The 21,783-nt window shown below is 31.9% G+C and overlaps 2 pseudogenes; one reads left to right on the forward strand and one right to left on the reverse strand.

The window, feature by feature from the left end:
• The first annotated feature begins 2,244 nt into the window (after positions 1 to 2,244).
• On the forward strand, positions 2,245 to 4,565 carry LOC111688853 (annotated as a pseudogene).
• Positions 4,566 to 4,677: 112 nt separating this feature from the next.
• On the reverse strand, positions 4,678 to 5,727 carry LOC111688854 (annotated as a pseudogene).
• Positions 5,728 to 21,783: the final 16,056 nt, after the last annotated feature.

Here is a 21,783-nt window from a genome sequence, read left to right on the forward strand (position 1 = left end):
CAATAAAACTTGCATCATGAAGATTCCAAAGTTTTTCTTATTCCTCCACGAGATTTTTTGGCAGGTTCGTGTGCAAATCTGATTAGCTCATGTCGAAGAACCTGGTAGCCAAAATCCGACGAATACCATTCAATTTTCCACTTTAATATCTGGGAGCTTATAAATGTTTGCTAAAATAGTGTTTCTCAATTGATTATATTCTTCAGTTTCAAATTCTGTTGTTTCAAGCCCTAATAAATCTTCTGGAGAATAATTTATTTCTTTAATAGCTGGAGACAATGTATACTATATTTTTATTCTTTTTCCATTACGCTATAATTCTTTTGCGCTGGATTAAGCATCATTGAGAAGAAAGCTATAGGCCTTTCGTTATTAGCCTCATCTTTCTGAATGAGCATTGGACAAAAAATCTTTTTTTTAAAATTGGAATGTGCTAAAACTAGTGCAGATGTCAAAGCATGTTTCAATTTGTAGAAACTTTCAGTAGCTTCATTAGTTATTACGAATTTTGAACCTTTTTTGATCAAATCTGTTAATGGAGCGGCTAACGTTGAAAAAAAATTGATTTTCTGGGACCAATTTTGCCTTTTGCAAACATTCAGCTACTTTTAGTAATAGGACTAGATGTTTTTCAAAATCAGCTTAGGTTACCAGTGGATCGTCTAAGTAGACGAATACGATAGATTTAAGTTCCTCTGGAATCACTTTATCCATAAGTCAACACAGAATTTGTGCCGCGTTACATAAGCCAAATGACTTTACTGTATACTGATATAACGGACGACCTGGTATCGTGAATGCTGTGTAGGCTTTAGATTTGGATTCTAAAGGAATTTGCCAAAAAGGAAACTTTTAATCAACACTACTAATATAAAAAAAAAAATCATCTAGCCTGCTTAGTATCGCCTCAATGTTTTGAATAGGATAGGCGTCAAGACATAATCTATTTTTGCCTGGTTTTCCGACAATCGACTACTCTAGGAGCTTTGACTCTTTTCTATCACACCTAATCTTAACATCTCATCAACTTCTGCAAAGATTAGCTCTTGTACCAGAAGCGATACTAGGTAATGTCTATACTTTACCGGTGTAGCTCCCCAAAGGACCTCAACTTTCTCTTTACTTCCTCCAATTGTTTCAGTTCATGATCTATTAACTCATGTTGTTCTACATTTTCGGTTTTAAGAGAAAAATCTTCCTTCAATCGATGTTAATTTCATCACAATTGATGAAAGATTTCAGGTGCCAAATTAAATGTTTTCCAGAAGTCTACTCCTAGATAGGCTTCTTGGACTAAATCTGGACATACATAAAATTACACTGTCTAAATCTGATTCTTATAATTTACCGGTATGCTTATTCTCCCTAACACATATATTCATTGCCACCTGCTAAATCTAAGTTATTTATAATTTCATGACAATTATGACTTAAAATACTAATTGATGCACCTAAATCTAACAATCCTTTAACTTCTATTCCTTCTAATTTAATATTAAAAAATGCTCTTGGATCTTTTGTGATTCTTTCCTTTGCTTCATGACACATTAGATTTGTATATCTTATTATCCCCCATAGTTTCCGTTTCTGGCGAAACTTGTTCCTTTCTTTTCTTATCCTAATTATCCTTATCTATTTATCCCTATTACTTCATTAAATATTCTATTTCTTACTATTTCTTAGTTTCTTAATCATATATTTTCCTATAACGTAATTTTTCTTCCTATCACTACCTAACACCGTGTATCACCGCCTTTATCCTTACGACTTCATGCTCCGGTAGAGTTGTTCTCAATCTTGCCCTTAATTTAGATCGGTATTATTGTAAGAGAGTACTTTTCAGGTCGGACCAATTCCTTTTCCCTAATCACAAACCAATACCAAGAATGAATATGAAATCTTTCACGTTCAGATTTTCATTATTTCCATCAAACACAATACCGCATTTGTCGATTCTTATGGAGATAACTGGCCTATTATTGTTTGGAAAATGATTATTAAGATCGTTAATATTTAAATCTGTTACACTATTTAGTTGCACACATTGAAAATCTAACCTCCTAGGTATTGCAAGGTCATCAAGGCTTGTATGAAACTTAGTTGTGCCGCTTTTTATCGATATACAGTTATATTTAACATAATTATGAGCTCAGAAGCCCTTTTCGGGGGGTTTTGTTGTAATGGGGCTAGGTGAAATAATGTACCGATTTTATTAATTTTTTTCATCGTGTGTGCCAAATTTCATCCAATTATCTTAAAAATTGCGACTTGTTTATAGATAACCAAAATTAAATATTAACGAAATTAAAAGACAACTTAATTTAAATTATATTTTATTCATAAAATATAAATATAACCAATAATTTTTTTTGGTTACGATAATTGTTATTCGTAACCAAAAAAATATATATCTCTCGGGTATTGGTTTCGACGACCTAAATCAAATATATCTTATAATAATGGTTAATTACAACACTTATTTTAAATCCGTTACGTCACTGTTATAAACTTTTATTGATTTACAAAAAAAAAAATAAAATTATTTAAAGGACCAAACCTGATTGTTATTGGCTTATCATTTATGCATGTAGCACAAGTTTTTCCGAATTTTATTCCTATCCCTAAAATAGCTCGTTGATCACACAAGTAATATGATCTGTCAAAATTTTGTGTAGAAGAGTACGGATGGGATCGACTAAACGCAATATGTTATAAAACCATCATACAATGAGAGAGAATAAAGATAAAAAATATCTTGTACGGATGGAATTTCATTTTACTTTTTCATTAGACTTGTCGTACGTAAAGTGTGATCGTCTGAACGGCCCTTTAATGTCTGCCACTTTAGTATTCATTCATGCTTGTTTATAAAATTTCTTCTAAGCTTATAATAAATCTCAAAGCTAAAACATATAACAACAAAAATTATGATAAAAAAACTTATACCGGTCAATATACTCTTCCGATGGCCTTGCATTTTCCAAACCTTGAGAGAAAATTAATTTTCTCTTAATTTGGAAATATTTCGCCGCTTGAATATAATACTAAATTTACAACCCAACGAATTGATTTCCAGTCTGCAACTTTTTTGACAGCAGGACATTAATAAAACGAGAAACCACACTCATAAAACAAGCAAAACATAAACAATACAAATAAAAATTATTAAAACAAATAAAAATCAACAATTTATCAGAAGGAACACAAATAACATCAACACCAAGAACAAACCAACATCAGACAAGAACACAACAACAAGCAACAGAACTCCTGGAGCAGCATATTTATAAGAATTTGTCACATTCGTCTAATTTTCCTACTTTTATCTTTTGTTTACATTTTCATTTATATCTATAAACAAGTAAGAAATAGGCGGACCATATACTAAGTTTTTATAAGAAAAAAAGTTAATTGTAAATTTGCCTCAGTACCGCAATTCTGTAATTTTTTAATTTTAACTACCGATATAAGTAACGAAAAATATAGGTTGCATTAACGAATGTTCTATTCTCTAATTTAAGTTAACGAATATTATCGTTAGAATATTTTAACGATAAATATCGGTACAAATGTTAGAAAGAAAACACGAGGCTCTCGAGCCACAGCAGCACAACATGCCGCACTTCTTTCTTTCCTGGAAAATGAAAAAGGTTTGGCTGAAGGCAAATTTGCTGCCTTGCATGGTAAGGAAATGGCAAGGAAGAAATGGAAAAATTTGGCCAATGAAATAAAAAAAAATCCAAGTGCATTTAAAAGTGCTGACCAATGGCAAATTGTAAGTATTTTTACCATAACTTTACAAATTATTTATTTGTTATTTAAATTCTAGGTTTGGAGGGACATGAAATCAAAAGCTTTCTCAAAATTAAAAATTTTAAAAAGAGAGAGAGAGAGCAAAGACTGGAAATAAACCCCTATCAGAAGATTTCCTTTCACCCTTGGAAGAAAGAATAGTAGGGATTGTCGGTTGGGAATACATGATGGACAATGAAAGTGTTCCAGACAGTTTTGATACCACTGTGGTAAGTTAATTATGAATACGATTTAAATTAATACACACTTATATTGCATTCTACAATATATACAACAGTTAAATGAAGAAATCACGATCACTGGACAAGAAGAAAATGTTACAGAAACAGTAGAATTTGAATGTGAAGCAAGTATTTCAGAAGTTCCCACTACATCGAACTGCGGAAACGGAAATAAAAGTGAAATACCAAAAAAGCGCCAAAAAAGGGAGTGTTCTATTAAAGAAGAGTTTTTACAAATTGCAAAAACTCAGGTTGATGCAATGACGGTTAGTGTCTACAGATGACGTAGGGTATATAGAGTTGGACTTGATTGATTAAACTTACTTGTTAATATACATAAATAATTTATAACTTTTTTATCATTTTCAGAATTTAGCAAATGCGCAAAAAGAAAAGGCAAAAGCTTTAAATAAAATATCGGATAGTTTCGTCGTTTTAAGCGAGATTTTGACCTCTCATAAGAGAATGGAAATTGTACTTTCAAATAAAGAAGAAAGCGTCAAATTAAATAACTTTGTTTTTAAACCTTAATTGTATTTATTGTTTTTATTTTGCCTTTTTTATTGTTTAAATTTAAAATAAAAGCTTAATTTTTATTAAAAATATTTATGAATAATTTATTTAGTACCTATTTATTAAAAAATTAACTAAAGTATTGTTCAATAATTTGGTTTTGAATGCGTCTTGCTACTGAAAGTAGTGATTGGTTTTGTTCTAGGAATTCGTCTTGACTTTGAAAATGTACTTCATCATTAAACTCATTAGATGAGAAGTTGTTATTCTGACGTTTAATGTTATGCAGTACTGTACAAGCATTTACTATTTTCCCGGCAAAAGCTGGTTTGTATTGTAGAGTTTTGTGCCTTGAAAGACATCTCCATGTTGCTTTTATAACACCAAAATCCCTTTCGATGCAGTTACGAGTTTTACAAAGCGCTTCATTATATCTAAATCTTGGTGTACCGGGAGTTTCCTATGGCAAAGGAGTCATAAGCCAAGGCTCTAAAGGATATCCCATATCACCTGAAGTATGTATTTATTATATAGATAGTTCCTTTATGTTTATACGTATTTGTATATAAATATTATCATATAATTGACATATTAAAAACGTTCTTCTCTCTCCACTATTGAATGTCCTTTCCAGTAAAGTTCGTACAGGACTTGTGCTCCATATATATGCATCATGTCTGAGTACTGTGCATTCACATTTAATACTTTTAAGTATGGATCAGAAATCTATAAGTAATGTATAATTTATATTTTAAGTCTGTAAAATACCAATTTCCATTCATATAATACCATTTGCACATTTAGAGAATGGTAACCATGGTGGTTAACGTAAGCTCCTTCATTGTTTGAAGGAGCAAGAATAGCAACGTGAGAACTTGACCCATTGCTTCAATAACACATCATTGATTGCTTATAGAAATGCCCCACTGTTCTCCCACAGGCCTTTGAAAACATCCCGTTGCATAAAAGCGAATTGCAGAAAGAATTTTAAAAAGCTGTCTTATTTACTTATTGGTAATTTTAAAGATGAATTGTCTACCTGTTTTTCCTGGGAAATTCCAGTAATCCTATTACAAGTGAATCTGTGTTGTATTGAATCAATAATGTCATACATTTGACTTTTATCTGTTCTATAGAGCAATACAAATTCGCGATCACTCAAATCAAATGGATCTTCCATATTTCGAAGTATTCTTCGTTCTTGAGACCGAATATGATGTTGTGCATGATGTTTGTGCAAATTTGTAATATTAAATAATTTATTTAAATTATTCTTCTTATTGATCAATAAAACAATGTTATCAATTGATAAAAAGTTTTATATTTTATTGAAAGTTACCTTTTTGTTAAATTTATCTATAGAATTAACCATGGTAAAAATATCAAGGTAGTGTCATTCTGTCTTTTTGTCGACATATTAACCATCTGACGTTTGCTGGTATTTTAATAAAATCGAGCTACCACATTTACTTTGAAAATCCCATTTTTTTGTTTGTTTATTTTTTAATCGAAATCAAAAATAAAATTCAATTTAAACTAAACTAAAAATCAAAATGCACAAATGAAATAAAAAAATTTAATAAAAGTTTAAATAAATTTACTAAAAATTCAATTAAAACTATAAACTGTTAAGTCCTATATCAATTTGATTGTCTGTTGCTGTCGTATCAAGCAATTGCAATTAGTGCTCCATCCGGTACAATACACGGCTTTCTTCAAGTAAAAAAAATATAAATTTAAAAAATATAAAAGGCCTTAGAGATAGAACTTGATGTGAAGGCTACCTAGACACTTATAGGGCTGAGTAAACGCATTTCAAGGATTCTGATAGGCTTGCTAACGGGTAGGAATTAGAGTAATCGAGCTTATAATTTGCCACTATCCTAGGACACAGAATATTATGTTGAAATGGTTGGGGAATAGGTTCCATAACAAACATGAAGAAATTGCGGTATTTAACCCTTGCAGTCTACTGCTTTTATCATTCGATTGGAAATTATCTCACGTTTCTTCAATTAGGGAATTGACTCCGTAAATCTTCTGGATTAAAACGCAATGAGAATGGACCAGTTTCAATTCATCATTCCTTTTTATATATTTTATATCATTCCTCAGTCTCTTTGAAGGGAATTGGATGTTGTCCTTTTTATGGCACATAAACCTTCTTATCCTAAACCTAAGGACACAATTATACATTGCTTAAAAAACCTTTCAAATGATAATCTACATTGTATACAATTTAAATAACAAACTAAAACAATACCTTTTTTTAATCAGGACAGCTCGACAACAGTTACCACTGGACCTAAATTATTTTGAAAATTATTAACATAAATTCCACAATCACAACACAAAATTTCTTAGAAACTATTTTTCCCTTTTCATATGTGGCAACGATGCTCTATTTATTTACAAAATACGAATTTCAAAAAATACCAGCAAACTTCAAAAAGTTTGTTTGAGAGAGAGGAATGACACTACTTTCATATTTTTATCATGGAATTAACAACATTATAAATATCGTTATGTTTTAACAAGAACTATTTGTTAGTCGTTAGCTTATCGAAGGTTTTCGTTAACTACCGACAATGATTACCGACAAAAATCGAAAATATTTTACTACAGAATAGCACTTAACTACAATTATCGTTAACTAACGAATTTTGACTATTTAACGACAAAATTTTGTCGTTAAAAAGTTACTGAATTGCGGTACAGATATACTTAAGCCATTTATTGTTATAAAAATATGAACATTTAAGTCAAATTTTGAACGGAGCTTTTTATAGGGGGTATGGTCAAATGGGGCCCTATAATTATAGAGTTCATGAGGGTTATCAATGCTAGTATAGAAATTGGTTTTTGCAGCTTTTTGTCGAGATATGAGTATATTAAACAAAATTATGAACTTTAAAGCCCTATTCGGCGGGTTCAGTTGTATGGGGGCTATGTAAAATAATTGATCGATGTAAACCATTTTCAACAGGCTTCGTCTACGGTACCATAAAAGATCAGGTGCAAATTTCATTGAATTATCTCCAAAATTGATTACAAGGATTTACAAAAGCCCTATTGGGGGTTCAGTTATATGAGGGATAGGTGAAATAATGGACCGATCTTAACCATTTTCAATAGGCTTCGTCCCTGGGACAATAGATCATAAAATATATTCAAAATTGCGATTTGATTACAAGGTTTACATGGACGGCAGTTGTGAAAAGAAAAAAAGTATAAGATAGATTTTTTAATAGATTTTCAATTAATCAGGTTAATGCATAGTACATATAAACTAAAGAGTGTACCATGGATCAAAAAAGTTGAAAAATAGTTTCCTTCAGATTTGTATTAATTGTATTAAAAAGTCCCTTTTTGCATGTCCCCACTATATATTCCAAATTTCATGTTTTTAGGTTCAATCAAAGTAAATTAATAAAGTAGCGACACGAGTTGTTGTACAACAAACGTCTACAAAAACCACAGGCAATTTGTTTTTGTTCGAAATACTCACTTGTCAAAATTTGTTTACAAAAATTAACCAATAATTAATGGAAAATATGGCATTATTGTTGTACTTTCCAAAAATATGTTGTTATTTATATTAAAAGTCACAAAGTTTTCTTTATTTTTTAAAAATTAGAACATTTTTGAAAATATTATACACTTAAAATACACTTTTTCACATTAAATACAACAAATTACTCAGAAATTTGTACAAAAGCAAGCGTTAAAATGAAAACAAATATGGCAACATAAACATTTTTGACAAGAAAGTCTACAAATAGCAAGTTTAAAAAAAATAGTCAGCTGTTCAAATGAGTCTACTTTATAAATTTACTTTGGGTTCAATCAAAGCGAATTTATATAAGTTGATAGCAGTTCTGCAACAACACTTTATATGTATATTGTTTTTGCATTTGGTTCACCTTAATGTCAAAAACTAAAAGTATGGCGAGTTTTACTCGATCACACAAGTAATATGATCTGTCAAAATTTTCTGTAGAAGAGTACGGATGGGATCGACCAAACGCAATATGTAACAAGTAAGAAGTTATAGTCGGGCAAGGCCGACCATATAATAACCTACACCTGTAAACAAATAAAGTGTGATTTTGTTTTCATAATAAAGCATTTAAGTTGAATTGTACCTTGCCTCACATATACTAAAGCCATTTACTGTTTAATAAAACTGTGGATATTTAAGTAAAATTTTGATGAGTTCATCAGGGTCATCAAGACTAGTATAGAACTTGGTTTTGCAACTTTTTGTCGAGATACGAGTATAATTAACATAATTATGAACTTAAAAGCCCTATTTGACGGGTTTAGTTATATGGGGTCTAGGTGAAGTAATGGACCGATGTTAACCATTTTCAATAAACTTTGTCGACAGTACCATAAAAGATCATGTGCAAATTTCATTGAATTATCTCCAAAATTGCGACCTGTAGTTTAATTACAATGTTTACAAGCCCTATTCGGGGGTACAGTTGTATGGGGGCTATGTGAAATAATGGACCGATATTAACCATTTTCAATAGGGTTTGTCCCTGGGACAATAGAAGATAATGTACTATGGACGGACAGACGGCCGGACATAGCTAAATCGACTCAGAAAATGATACGTAAATTTGGGACATTCAAGTAATTTTCTGAAGAGGACTTTATATGGGAGCTGGGGTCAAATGGGGCCCGATCTTTATGGAATATGTCAGGGTCATCAAGACTTTTATAAAACTTAGTTGTGCCGTATTTTATCGATATATCTGTATATTTAACATAATTATGAGCTCAGAAGCCCTTTTCGGGGGTTCTGTTATATGGGGGCTAGGTGAAATAATGGACCGATTTTAACCATTTTCGGCTTCGTCCTTGCGTGCGTGCGTGCCAAATTTCATCCAATTATCTTGAAAATTGCAACCTGTACCTTGCGCACAAGGTTTACATGGACAGCCAGCTTGACGGACGGAAGTATACCAATCGGCTTAGAATCATTTTCTGAGTCGATTTAGCTATGTCCGGCCGTCTGTCCGTCCATAGCACATTATCTTCTATTGTCCCAGGGACAAACCCTATTGAAAATGGTTAATATCGGTCCATTATTTCACATAGCCCCCATACAACTGTCGCAATTTTGGAGATAATTCAATGAAATTTGCACATGATCTTTTATGGTACTGTCGACAAAGCCTATTGAAAATGGTTAACATCGGTCCATTACTTCACCTAGGCCCCATATAACTTAACCCGTCAAATAGGGCTTTTAAGTTCATAATTATGTTTAATATACTCGTATCTCGACAAAAAGTTGCAAAACCAAGTTCTATACTAGTCTTGATGACCCTGATGAACTCATCAAAATTTTACTTAAATATCCACAGTTTTATTAAACAAAAAATGTATTAAAATATCTAAAAGGAACTCAAAACCTAAAATTAAAATTTTGTAAAAGTGTCAGTAAATTGGTCGGTTATGCAAATGCGGATTGGATGTATGTATGGATGCGAGGTGGATGTACTACTGATAGAAAATCATACTATGGATACATATTTTTCTGGAGAAATCAAAGAGGCTTAATAGTTTAGATATCCATACCTTCGATGCAAGTTATTCTTTGAATTTAAAGCACATATTTATCCTAAGGTATCTTTTGTATATTAAATTTATTTATCGTTGGATATCAAAAAAGCATTAAGCACTTAAATAAGCAGTATATTTATAGAAGGTGTTATATATATTATATATATATATATATATATATATATATACTATATATATATATATATATATATAATATATATAAAATATATATATATATAAATATATATATATAAATGTAATGATATATATATATATATATATATATATATATATATATATATATATAGATATATATATTATATATAATTATATATATATAGATATATATATATATATATATATATATATATATAATATATATTATATATATATATAATATACTATAATATATACAAAATTTTAATTTTAGGTTTTGAGTTCCTTTTAGATATTTTAATACATTTTTCGCAGCTTTGATATATTATACACGTGGATCTACATTCCTTTGAATATATCTGGTATTGTGGTTAGTCCTAGATATAATATAGCTCCAATAAGGGGTTGGTATAAAGTGCAATCAACTTTTTCACAGTTTTCTTCACATTTAATTTGATAATTGGGATGTAATTAGGGTTGCCAGTCTGGCTGGACTTGGCTGGATTGTCCAGCTTTTTTGATGCTTGTCCGTTTTCACGCTAAAATTTAATTTGTCCAGCTAAATAAAATATTTTTAGTACACTGCAATAATTATACCCTACACCACTTTAGTGGGGATGGTATATTGGATTTGTACTGATGTTTGTAACATACAAAAATATTCATCCTAGACCCATCTTAAAGTATACCAATCGGCTTAGAATCGTTTTCTGAGTCGATTAAACTATGTCGGTCCGTCCGTCAAGCTGGCTGTCCATGTAAACCTTGTGTTCAAGGTACAGGTTGCAATTTTCAAGATAATTGGATGAAATTTGGCACGCACGCACGCAAGGATGAAGCCGAAAATGGTTAAAATCGGTCCATTATTTCACCTAGCCCCCATAGAACAGAACCCCCGAAAAGGGCTTCTGAGCTCATAATTATGTTAAATATACAGATATATCGATAAAACACGGCACAACTAAGTTTTATAAAAGTCTTGATGACCCTGCCATATTTCATAAAGATCAGGCCCCATTTGACCCTAGCTCCCATACAAAGTCCTCTTCAGAAAATTACTTGAATGTCCCAAATAACGTATAAACACAAATATCGCGATGAAATTCAGCACAATAAAATATTATGTAAACATAAATATATTCACAAAATTTTATCGGCTTGGTCCATATTTGCCCCTAGCCCCCATATAAAGCCTCTTTCAGAAAATTAGTTTTTCATCCATAAATTGCTAAATGTATCACGGAACAAGGGAATATTGAAGATAAATGCTTTATTATGAAAAATAAATCACATTTAATATTCATAACTAGTGTAGGGTATCATATGATCGACCACGCCCGACTATACTTTCTTACTTGTTTTTATGTTATCTTTGTGAAATCATGTTAGCCAACTCTGATTGTACATTTGTTATACAGCTATGTTATGATTTCCCTCTTCTATCATCATATCTCAACACTTGATCAGCTGAATGTCGTAATAAATATTAGGTCTGTTCGCATTCTCGACAATTTGTAAAAATTTGCAACAATTGTTATTGGATTCCGTTCGCGTACTTTCGAAAACTTGCAACGAGAGAGTAAGAGAGCGGTAAAAATTACAGTTCGTTGATAGAGAATTTTTTGATTTTACTGAATATATTTTCCCCAGTAAAAATATCCAACTTATATTTACAACATATGTTTGATTTATGAATATGTAAACAAACAAAAAAAAAATAAAAAATTTGGTAAATTTTTAATTTTTTGAAAGAAATATAGAAATTAATAACACACGAATATTAAAAAATTATTTATAATTATATTTATTTTAAATTTATTTATCATAAATTAGTTTTTTAAAGAGTTTATTTGTCATAACAAATATTATCAATCTAGCGTTTTTAAAACAATGTAGTTTGTCTTTCTCTAAGCGATTTTGTGTAAATTTTTATTTTAATAATACTTTTGTATCATAAAGTTTTAAAACAATAATATATTTTTAATGATACTACATGTTTTGTTAACTTTAAATATCCATTTATTTATAGGAAAAATCAAAGTTACAATTATTTGTTTTTTAGTGTTTTGTTAGCGATTGAGATTTCAGCAAAAGGGCATTACCAATCTTTGTTTATAAACAAAAAATTGGATTTCGCGTATTTTTTGGATATTTTTTTTGATTGAGAGTAAATTAAAAATTACTCTCTATCATAAAGTTACTGTATATTTCTTACAGGAAAGTACTCGAAAAGACCTATTATTGCGAGCGATAGTCAATTTCTTTACGTGCAGCTTACGTACTTATTATTTTTAGAATTTAAAACTTCAAAAATGGAGCCTTTTCACATCTTTTGCTTTAAAAAGTAAGTTAACGAAGTGATCGGGGAAAACTAAAAATAAATTCATACTCTGTGGACTATAACAAAACGGAATTGGTATATGAGAACCCCTGCATTTTTTTGGTGTATCACTGTGAAACTATTTACACAAAACCAAAATTAGCATTTTCTCAGTATTTTTTTATGTCCAGCTTTTTTTGTTTTGTCCAGCTTTTTAAAGCCCAATGTCCAGCTTTTTGCGCATCGGAATCTGGCAACCCTAGTCGTATGGCTCTCGTAATTTTTTGAAATTATTCAAAAAAACAAGCAGGTCGCATTAGATTAGAGATGTATTTTTATATAAACACATACAAAAAAGTGAAACAACTGTTTTCATCTTACTATGTTATAGTTTTATAGCAACTGAACACGCCGAATAGGGCTTTTAAGTTCATAATTATATTTAATGTGCTCATATCTCGACAAAAATCTGCAAAAACCAAGTTCTATACTAGACTTCATGACTCTCACGAATTCCATAATAATAATAGGTGCTCATATGACCCTAGCCCCTATGAAAATCCCCCATCAACGAGCAAACTAAGTGTTCTAATTCAGCTGATTTTTAGAGTTTTTTTTACTTCCTTGTTGCACTTTACGTTCTGAGTGCAGCGATGAAAAAACATTATATGCTCTATTATGCATTCCATAAAAACCAATATTTTTTTAATATATTAATTTTTAAACTTCATTTCATGAGTTAAGTCTTTCAAACATATAACATATGAAAGCTTATAATGTTGTCTATAAAATTTGATGTGACATAAAGTACTTTACGAAAATATAAAATTTTAAACTTAAATAACTCCTGCATTTCATGGATTATAGCTGTCAAACATATATCAAAGGAAAGCCCCAAATGCTGTCTACAAACTTTCATGTGAGATGAGGTTCCGTTATATCGGTATATTTTAGAGATAATGATACTTAAAAAAAAGTCAAAAGAAAACAAGTAAGAGTGTTATATTCGGCCATGCCGAATCTTATATACCCACCATCAAATCATTCTTATTAATAAATTTTGATATTATCGATCTATGTTGAATCATGTGTCAATATTAATATGAACATCGGGGAAATATTTGGAAGAGGGCTTTTAATAAGGTGGTGACCTTAATAGGGGCTCATACAAACATTTTTATGAAAAATTTCACCAATAAGTTATGAGTCAGTTATAGACCGATTTCCTTTATATTTGAAAAATAGTTTTTGGTTAGTACAAAACTTGTTTATATAGAATTTGATAGCTGTACTAGCAGTTTTAAGCTAGTAATGAGCTTTAAAGTCATTTTTTTAAGGGAGCTTTACAAGGGGGATAGGGTTAATTAAGGACCGATCCTTATAAAATTCTATGAAGAGATTTATTTCCCATAAAACATATTTGTGCCGAATTCCACCGCTATTGATGCTTCTTTTAGCCAGTTATGAGCGATAGAGTCATTTTCTGAAGGGGACTTTATATGGGGGGTAGAGTCAATTTTGGACCGATCCATATAAAATTTTACAGAGAGATTTATGTTCCCATAAAACATCTTTGTGCCGAATTTCACCGCTTTTTATGCTTCTTTTAGCCAGTTATGAGCAATAAAGTCATTTTCTGAAGAGGATTTTATATGGGGGGTAGGGTCAATTTTGGACCGATCCTTATAAAATTCTTCGAAGAGATTTATGTTCCCATAAAACATGTTTGTGCCGAATTTCACCGCTATTGATGCTTCTTTTAGCCAGTTATATGCGATAAAGTCATTTTCTGAAGGGGACTTTATATGGGGGTAGGGTAAATTTTGGACCGATCCTTATAAAATTCTATAAAGAGATTTATTTTTACATAAAACATGTTTGTGCCGAATTTCACCGCTATTGATGCTTCTTTTAGCCAGTTAAGAGCGATAAAGTCATTTTCTGAAGGGGACTTTATATGGGGGTAGGGTCAATTTTGGACCGATCCTTATAAAATTCTAGATCGTCTTAGAATCTAATAAGGACCCAGAATATATATACTTTTATGGGTCTTAGACGAATATTTCAATGTGTTACAAATGGAATGACAAAAACAATATACCACCCATCTTTTTTGATGGTGGGTGTAAAAACAAAAAAATTCACCCTGGTTCTCAATGGGTTAATAATACTTGTCATCTAATACATCAGCAGAAGGATCTGTCAAAGACCTTTTCAATGATACCCATATCGCCAAATCTGTTTATTAGTGATCGAGATATATTCAATTATATATCCGACCTTTGGAGGCCCTTAATAGAGCAGATTAATTTTTTTCCTTTGTTTTAAAACAAAAGTTTTAAAATCAGCTGGATCAGAACGCTTAGACGCGAAGATGCGTAGTGTGGACATCCGGCTTTAAGAAAAAACAGATTGCATCACTAAAACCAATTAGATTTTGAGTAGATTTTGCCGAAATCTACTTACGAAGTATTTTTGTTTGGTATGGTAAACCTAGTTAAAATCAAATAGATTTGGTTCTAAATCACATAAGTATTAAATTTCATGGTGGCTATTACACTTAATATTTTTTGACATAAAGGTTAGGTTAGGTTGATAGGAGGATGTATACTACATCAAATCCGAAGAAATACACCTTGTGGTGGTTTTAGATTGGCAGGATCAAGTGGGTTGGTTTGTCAAAATAACAAAAGTAAATTAATTAAGAGTTTGTTTTGTAACCGGCAGTGTTTGCCGTTGGCTACGCTATTGCTTTTGCCGATCTTACCTTAATAAGGGCAAAAGGAGATTTTCTGAATAAAATTCAAGGCAATGTAGTTGCCGATTTGAGTCTTAGTCTTAATCTGTTTTATTTGTGGCCAAGGGGCTCTTTTTATATAAAATTTACATATCTTCTTTACTATTCTAACTTATTCTAATTTACATTCTATCTTGCTTAATCCTATTCCATACATGCACTTATTCTAATTTCGACAGTTGCAACTTGAAGAGTTGACCAATCAGGTTGTCTTCCAATTGGGGAATTGAGTGACTTTAATAATGTCACTCAAACACCAATATGATCCCTTTAAGCATTCGTCACATTTCATTCAAGTGCAGCTTGATCGATTTTGTTTATGTTTGGAGTGTGCGGTGTATGTGTATGTACGTGTGTGTGTTGATGTTTTTGTACAGTGGTGTGTAATGCAAGAGCACACTACACCCTCGCCCTTAAGAGAAAAATTAGGGGATTGATTTTTCTAAGTACATGCATGGTAACAATCAATTTTATAATATTTCTTATAAAAAAATAGTTTTACAATTACATATATTCCTCTTTATATATATAAATCTTAATATTAAAATTAGTTAGTAAAAATTTCTGATAAACTTATAAAATAGAATTAAATGGTTTTAATTGATTATTGTGAAATAGTTTGGTTTTTCCATTATAGTCTATTGAAGTATTTACTCCATTTCTACTTATAATTCTATATGGACCCTTATACGGACTTTGGTTCTTCTTCCTATTTTCTACTTTTAATAATACTAGATCACCTACTTCTAAATTTAACTTATTTTCATATTTATTATTTAATGTTCTTTTTTCTTTGGTTTTGTTAATTATATTTTTGGCTTTATCTAATGCGAATTGTAATCTAACTCGTAGCTCTTGTACATAATCATCATAATTGTAAATTTTATTTTTGTTTATATTAAAAGTATCAGATGGCAAGCATGGCAATTTACCATATACTAATTCAAAAGGTGAATAACCTGTATCTATATGAGGAGCTGTATTATAAGCGAACGTAAAATATGGAATCCATTTGTCCCATTCATAATCATTTGCTGTTGTCAGCAAAAATTCATTAAGAACTCTATGGTTTCTTTCAACTGAACCTAACGTTTCATGGTGGTATGGTGTTGAAAATATTTGTTTAATTTGAAGTAATGAGCATACATTGCTCATTAACTCATTTACCAATTCTGTTCCTTTATCAGATTTAAGTACTTTAAACTGTCCATACTTTAGAATAAATTGTTCAACTAGTGTTTTTGCTGTAGTGAGTGCATCTTTAGTTGACATTGGGTGTGCAACAACAAATTTTGTTAATTCACATTGCATTGTAAGTATGTATCGGTACTCGTTTGAAATACGAAGAGGACCTACAGTGTCGATTGAAATCACTTCAAAACTATTGTTAGGTGTATTTGTTTGTACAAGTGGTTCTTTAATGTGTTTTGTTTGTTTGTTTTTACTACATTTGTCGCAATACGATACAAATTTCTTAACCATCCTACTCATATTTTTCCATATGTATCGTTGTTTTAGTTTTATAATTGTTTTTCTTATTCCCAAATGACCTGAATATGTCATGTTGTGGAATTCGTCAATCAGTTTATATTTCAATACGTCGTCTGTAATTTTTATTGGAGGCTTAAATATCAATATTTTTAATTGAGGACTTTTATTATTAATTTTTATGTTCTCATAAATTTCCTTAAATTTTTCTTTTGTATACAAATCAAATATTTTATCTTCATTTGAAAGCGCTAATTCTTTTATATTTTCTCTATTCATTTTAGATATCAGTTTCCTCAGAATCGAATCTAGTTTCGCTGAGTTTTCGCTGAATCTTGTATGCATATAATTATTTTTGTTTTCAATATTTTGGGTTCGAGATTTCTTCTTCATAAACGGGTTTCGTTGAATTATCATCACGACCTATGTGCACAATATTATTTTCTATATATATATTCAAATTCTCTACATTCTCAATATTATTAAATTGCAATTTGTTTATATTTTTGACGTCATTAATGGAGGTGCATTCCCATATGTGAAGTTGATCAGGCTTCTGAGATGTGCATTTCTCCAGTTTATTTTCTTCTACACGTGTATTTTCTAATTCATTAACATCATTTCTCTTATCTAATTCTTTCTTTGCCTCATTTTCTTTATTCTTCATGCCTCTTGTTGTTACTAAAACTTTTTTTTGTTTTTCGTCATATTCCTGTGGTATCATTTGTTTAAGTACATCTGAGTTAATTTCTATTCTGGAAAGTGCGTCTGCATTTGTATTCATTTTGCCCTTTTTATAGACAATTGAAAAATCATAGTCACACAGATCTAGTCTAATTCTAGTCATTTTTGATGAAGGATTCTTATGTGAAAATAGTGAAATTAATGGTCGGTGGTCCGTTACTACTATAAATTGTCTACCATATAAATAAGGTTTAAAGAAATTTATGCCCCAATGGATTGCTAAAAGTTCTTTTTCTATTATAGGTTTATTAATGTCGTGTTTTTGTAAAGATTTACTAGCGTATGAAATTGGTAGGTCTTGTCCAATGTCTCCTTGTGATAAAACTGCTCCTAGTGCGTAATTTGAAGCATCTGTGGTAAGTATGAAAGGTCTGTTAAAATCTGGGTATTGTAATATTGGTGGATTAGTTAATTTTGTTTATGTTAAGTGTATTTAGTATTTTGTTAAAACGCTCGTCATTGTTTATGTTATTGTAATTTAATATGTCATAATTTTTAAGTGGGTCAGTCTGGAGTTGAATGCCTTTTAATGTTACAGTAGAGTTCGTTGTATTTAAAATTTTTATATGTGTCATTCCGTTTTTGGGTGCTATCGAATTACTTAAGAAAATTCCGTCTTCTAACTCATTATTAAATATGACACTATCCTCATTTATATTTAATTTTACTGGTTGTATAATTTCTGTTCTTGGTGGTATTGTTATTGTTAATTCACTATATGTTTTTGTTTGCATAGGCAAAATTATTGTTGTATTGTTTACAAATAAAGTTAATGTAAATGTTTCATAATCAATTTTACAAAAATATTTCTTTAAAAAGTCTCGACCAATAATACCATCAGTTTCAATTGGAAAATCTGTATCTACTAGTTGAAATGTATGTTTACATTCTATGTTTGTTAAATTTAGATTAAGGTCAATAGTTCCTATCGAATTTATTTCCTGATTTGTGATACCTGTTAGTTTACATCTTTCTTCTGGATAATATTCTTCATTTTCGAAATATTTTTGCTGCCACTATCGGGCCTGTTTTGCGCTCCAATTCAAGAAAAAAAAAATTTTCACTGAATGTATTATTTTTCCATGTTCAGAAACTCAGTTTCCTGGACGTAATTCCTAAGAATCTTCCAATCGGTGTTGGTTAAGAATGTTATTTCCGGAATAACATCACTTCCAAGATACATGGATCTAACTTCGACGAATGCCTGACAATGGCAAAGAAAGTGCTCCAGAGTTTCACTGTCCTCTCCACATGCTCTACATTCGTCTGAATCCGCACGTCCAATTTTGTATAGATGTGCTCGTAATCCTGTGTGTCCGCTGAGAATACGTACCATCATACTAACCTCAGACTTGCTCATTTTGAGAAGATTTTTCGTCTTGCTCTAATCAGGGTCACCACATAGAATCTTTGTGGTTCTACCCACCGTTTCATTATTCCAAGAGGCCTTATGGGATTCTCTCATCCATATTTTTAATGCAGAATGGTTTTGCGTTTGTCACGTTAACTACATCGAGCTCCCTTCCCTTTAAAGCCATTACATTCGCCCTTTCGTTGCCGACTACTCCCGAGTGGCCTGGTACCCATATGATGTGAACCTTACCTCTGGGAGAGTATTCAGTTAAAGCTTTCTTACAATCCAATACGGTCTTAGATTTAATTCTATCACCTGATATCAAATTGCCTTCTGGCTGTCGGTAAATATTAAGCCCTGTGGGCGACATATTTATTCTAATCCAATTTACACATTCCGTTATTGCTCGTACTTCTGCCTGGAAGCTTGTGTTATGATTAGGTAAACGGTGGTATATTTCTGTTTCTGGGTCTTCAATATAGAACCCCAGGCCCACTTTGTCCCCTAACTTAGAGCCATCCGTGTAGCAACGGATTCCTACTGGCATTTGCTCTAATGTTCCGCTTGATTAAGACATTCTATCTGGGATTAGCGTTTCAAAGTTTCCGACATATTCAGTGTCTGGTATAAGATCAGGCACGTCCGATGAATGTGTTTAACCTTCCAATGTGTTTAGTATACATTGATGACGTGTCTTATAACCGTTTTTGGCCAGTTCGCCTAAAGTAAAGAGCCGTTCGGCTGTAAGCGCCGCCTCTTATCTTATATATGTTTCAATGGGTGGAATATCTAGCAACGTTTCCAGAGCCTTGGTTGAAGTAGTACACATGGCACCACTTATACCCAAGCAGCATGTACGCTGAACTCCCTGTAGTAGTTTGATATTACACTTTTTGTCCAAAGCAGTCCACCAGATTATTGAAGCATAATCTAGAATTGGTTTAATTACACTTTTATAAAGCCAATTTGTCATAGTAGGACTAAGACCCCATTTCATGCCTATGGTTCTCCTACATATCGCCCAGTACCGATGTGCCTTGTTGATCCTATCCTCTATGTGGTGTCTCAATTTTAATTTCCGGTCAAGTATTACACCTAAGTACTTAACTTTGTCTGTCACCGGTTAACATTGAGTCTTCGCCGCGTTAACATTGAGGCCTCTCGGTTGAGCCTAGCTCAAGGCCATATTCAGTGCCTCCTCAGCTTTTCTACACAAGTAATTTGGATCCTTTCCCTTTAAAAGTATTACCACATCGTCTGCATAGCAGACATGTCTATGTCCTTTCTCGGTTAGGGTCCTTAGGAGGCTATTAATCGTGGTAACCCAGAGTAAAGGTGACAAAATGCCACCCTGTGGTATACCGTGAAATACCTTTTTCCTGATAGTTATATCGTACATATCGCAGCTTATCCATCTGTTCCTTTACGGAGCACCCGGTCAACATAAAACTGGTCTAGGGATTGGATAAGGGTATCAGTGTGCACGTTATTGAAAGCGCCTTCGATGTCAATGCATACTGCCAGTGTATACAGTTTGCTATCGAAAGATTCACCTATGTAGTGGAGAACTTCATTTAAAGCGGTTTCCACCGATCGTCCCTTTACATAAGCTGCTTATATTTAAGGTCTTTGTATGGTATGCTGCTTTTAACCATGCTATCGACTATCCGTTCCAAGGTTTTAAGTACGAAGGACGTAAGACTTATCGGTCGATAGGACTTAGGTGTCGCATAGCTAGGTTTCCCTGGTTTTGTATAAATATTACCCTTACATCCTGCCATTTAACTGGGGTATATGCCAATTTTAAGCATGCAGTGAATATCTGTGGCAGTCTCCATCTGCAAAAGTGCCGGGAAAATTCCATCCGGGAGCAAAGCTCTTGAATTCCCCTTTAACCATGTCAGTTGTAATAACTATATCCGTGTTACCCTCCCCTTCCTCCAATATCGGTTCATCTATGTTATTCGATATACCGGGTGGGAAATGAGAATCCATTAGGAGTTTCATTGTCTCCTCCATATCCTCAAGCCTCCTGCCCGTGTTATCGATCATAGATTCCGGTTGGACATGAGTTTTGGATAGGAATTTTTTAGTGGATAATAAATGTTGTAAAAGTATAGATTTTTTCTTAAATGCCACCAATTTAAATTCTACTCAAAATCTAATTGGTTTTGGTTATGCAGCCCTGTTTTTCTTAACTGATATTAAAAAATACGACGCTGCAAAAATATCGACTTTCGACGTTTGTAGTATGTGAATGAAAAGCCGACTCTTCGACTTTTGCAATTTGAAGTTTAATTTTATCAGCAACAATTTTGGAGGAATCCAATTTTCCAAGGATCTACTTTACCGATTTTTTTGCACGAAAGGATTTGATCAATCCTTACTATGTCTCCTACCATATTCCGAAGAGTTTTTGGTGCAACACTCCTTAGATCCTATACAGTTTACCAGCAACGATTTTTCTGACCATTTTGTATTTTTCGCACGAAGAATTTTTGTAATCCTTACAAGGATTTTTTTAATCCTTATCATATTCCAAGGAGTTTTTGGCGCGACACATTTTGGATCCTATACAGTTTACCAGCAACGATTTTTCTGACCATTTTAAAGAATCTAATTTTCCATGGAACTATAGTTTAAAAACTATACATAGTCTTGATTTCTTTTTGTGTTTCCCACCACTTTCCATTGAGTTTTCCGCATTATTTTTTATTAGCTATGTAATTTATTATACCCTGCACCTTCGTAAGAAGTTTGTCATTCCTATTGTAATTTATATAATATAATTTTCCGACCC

The sequence above is a fragment of the Lucilia cuprina genome, chromosome 3, assembly GCF_022045245.1.
Source record: "Lucilia cuprina isolate Lc7/37 chromosome 3, ASM2204524v1, whole genome shotgun sequence".
NCBI classification, from domain to species: Eukaryota; Metazoa; Arthropoda; class Insecta; order Diptera; family Calliphoridae; genus Lucilia; species Lucilia cuprina.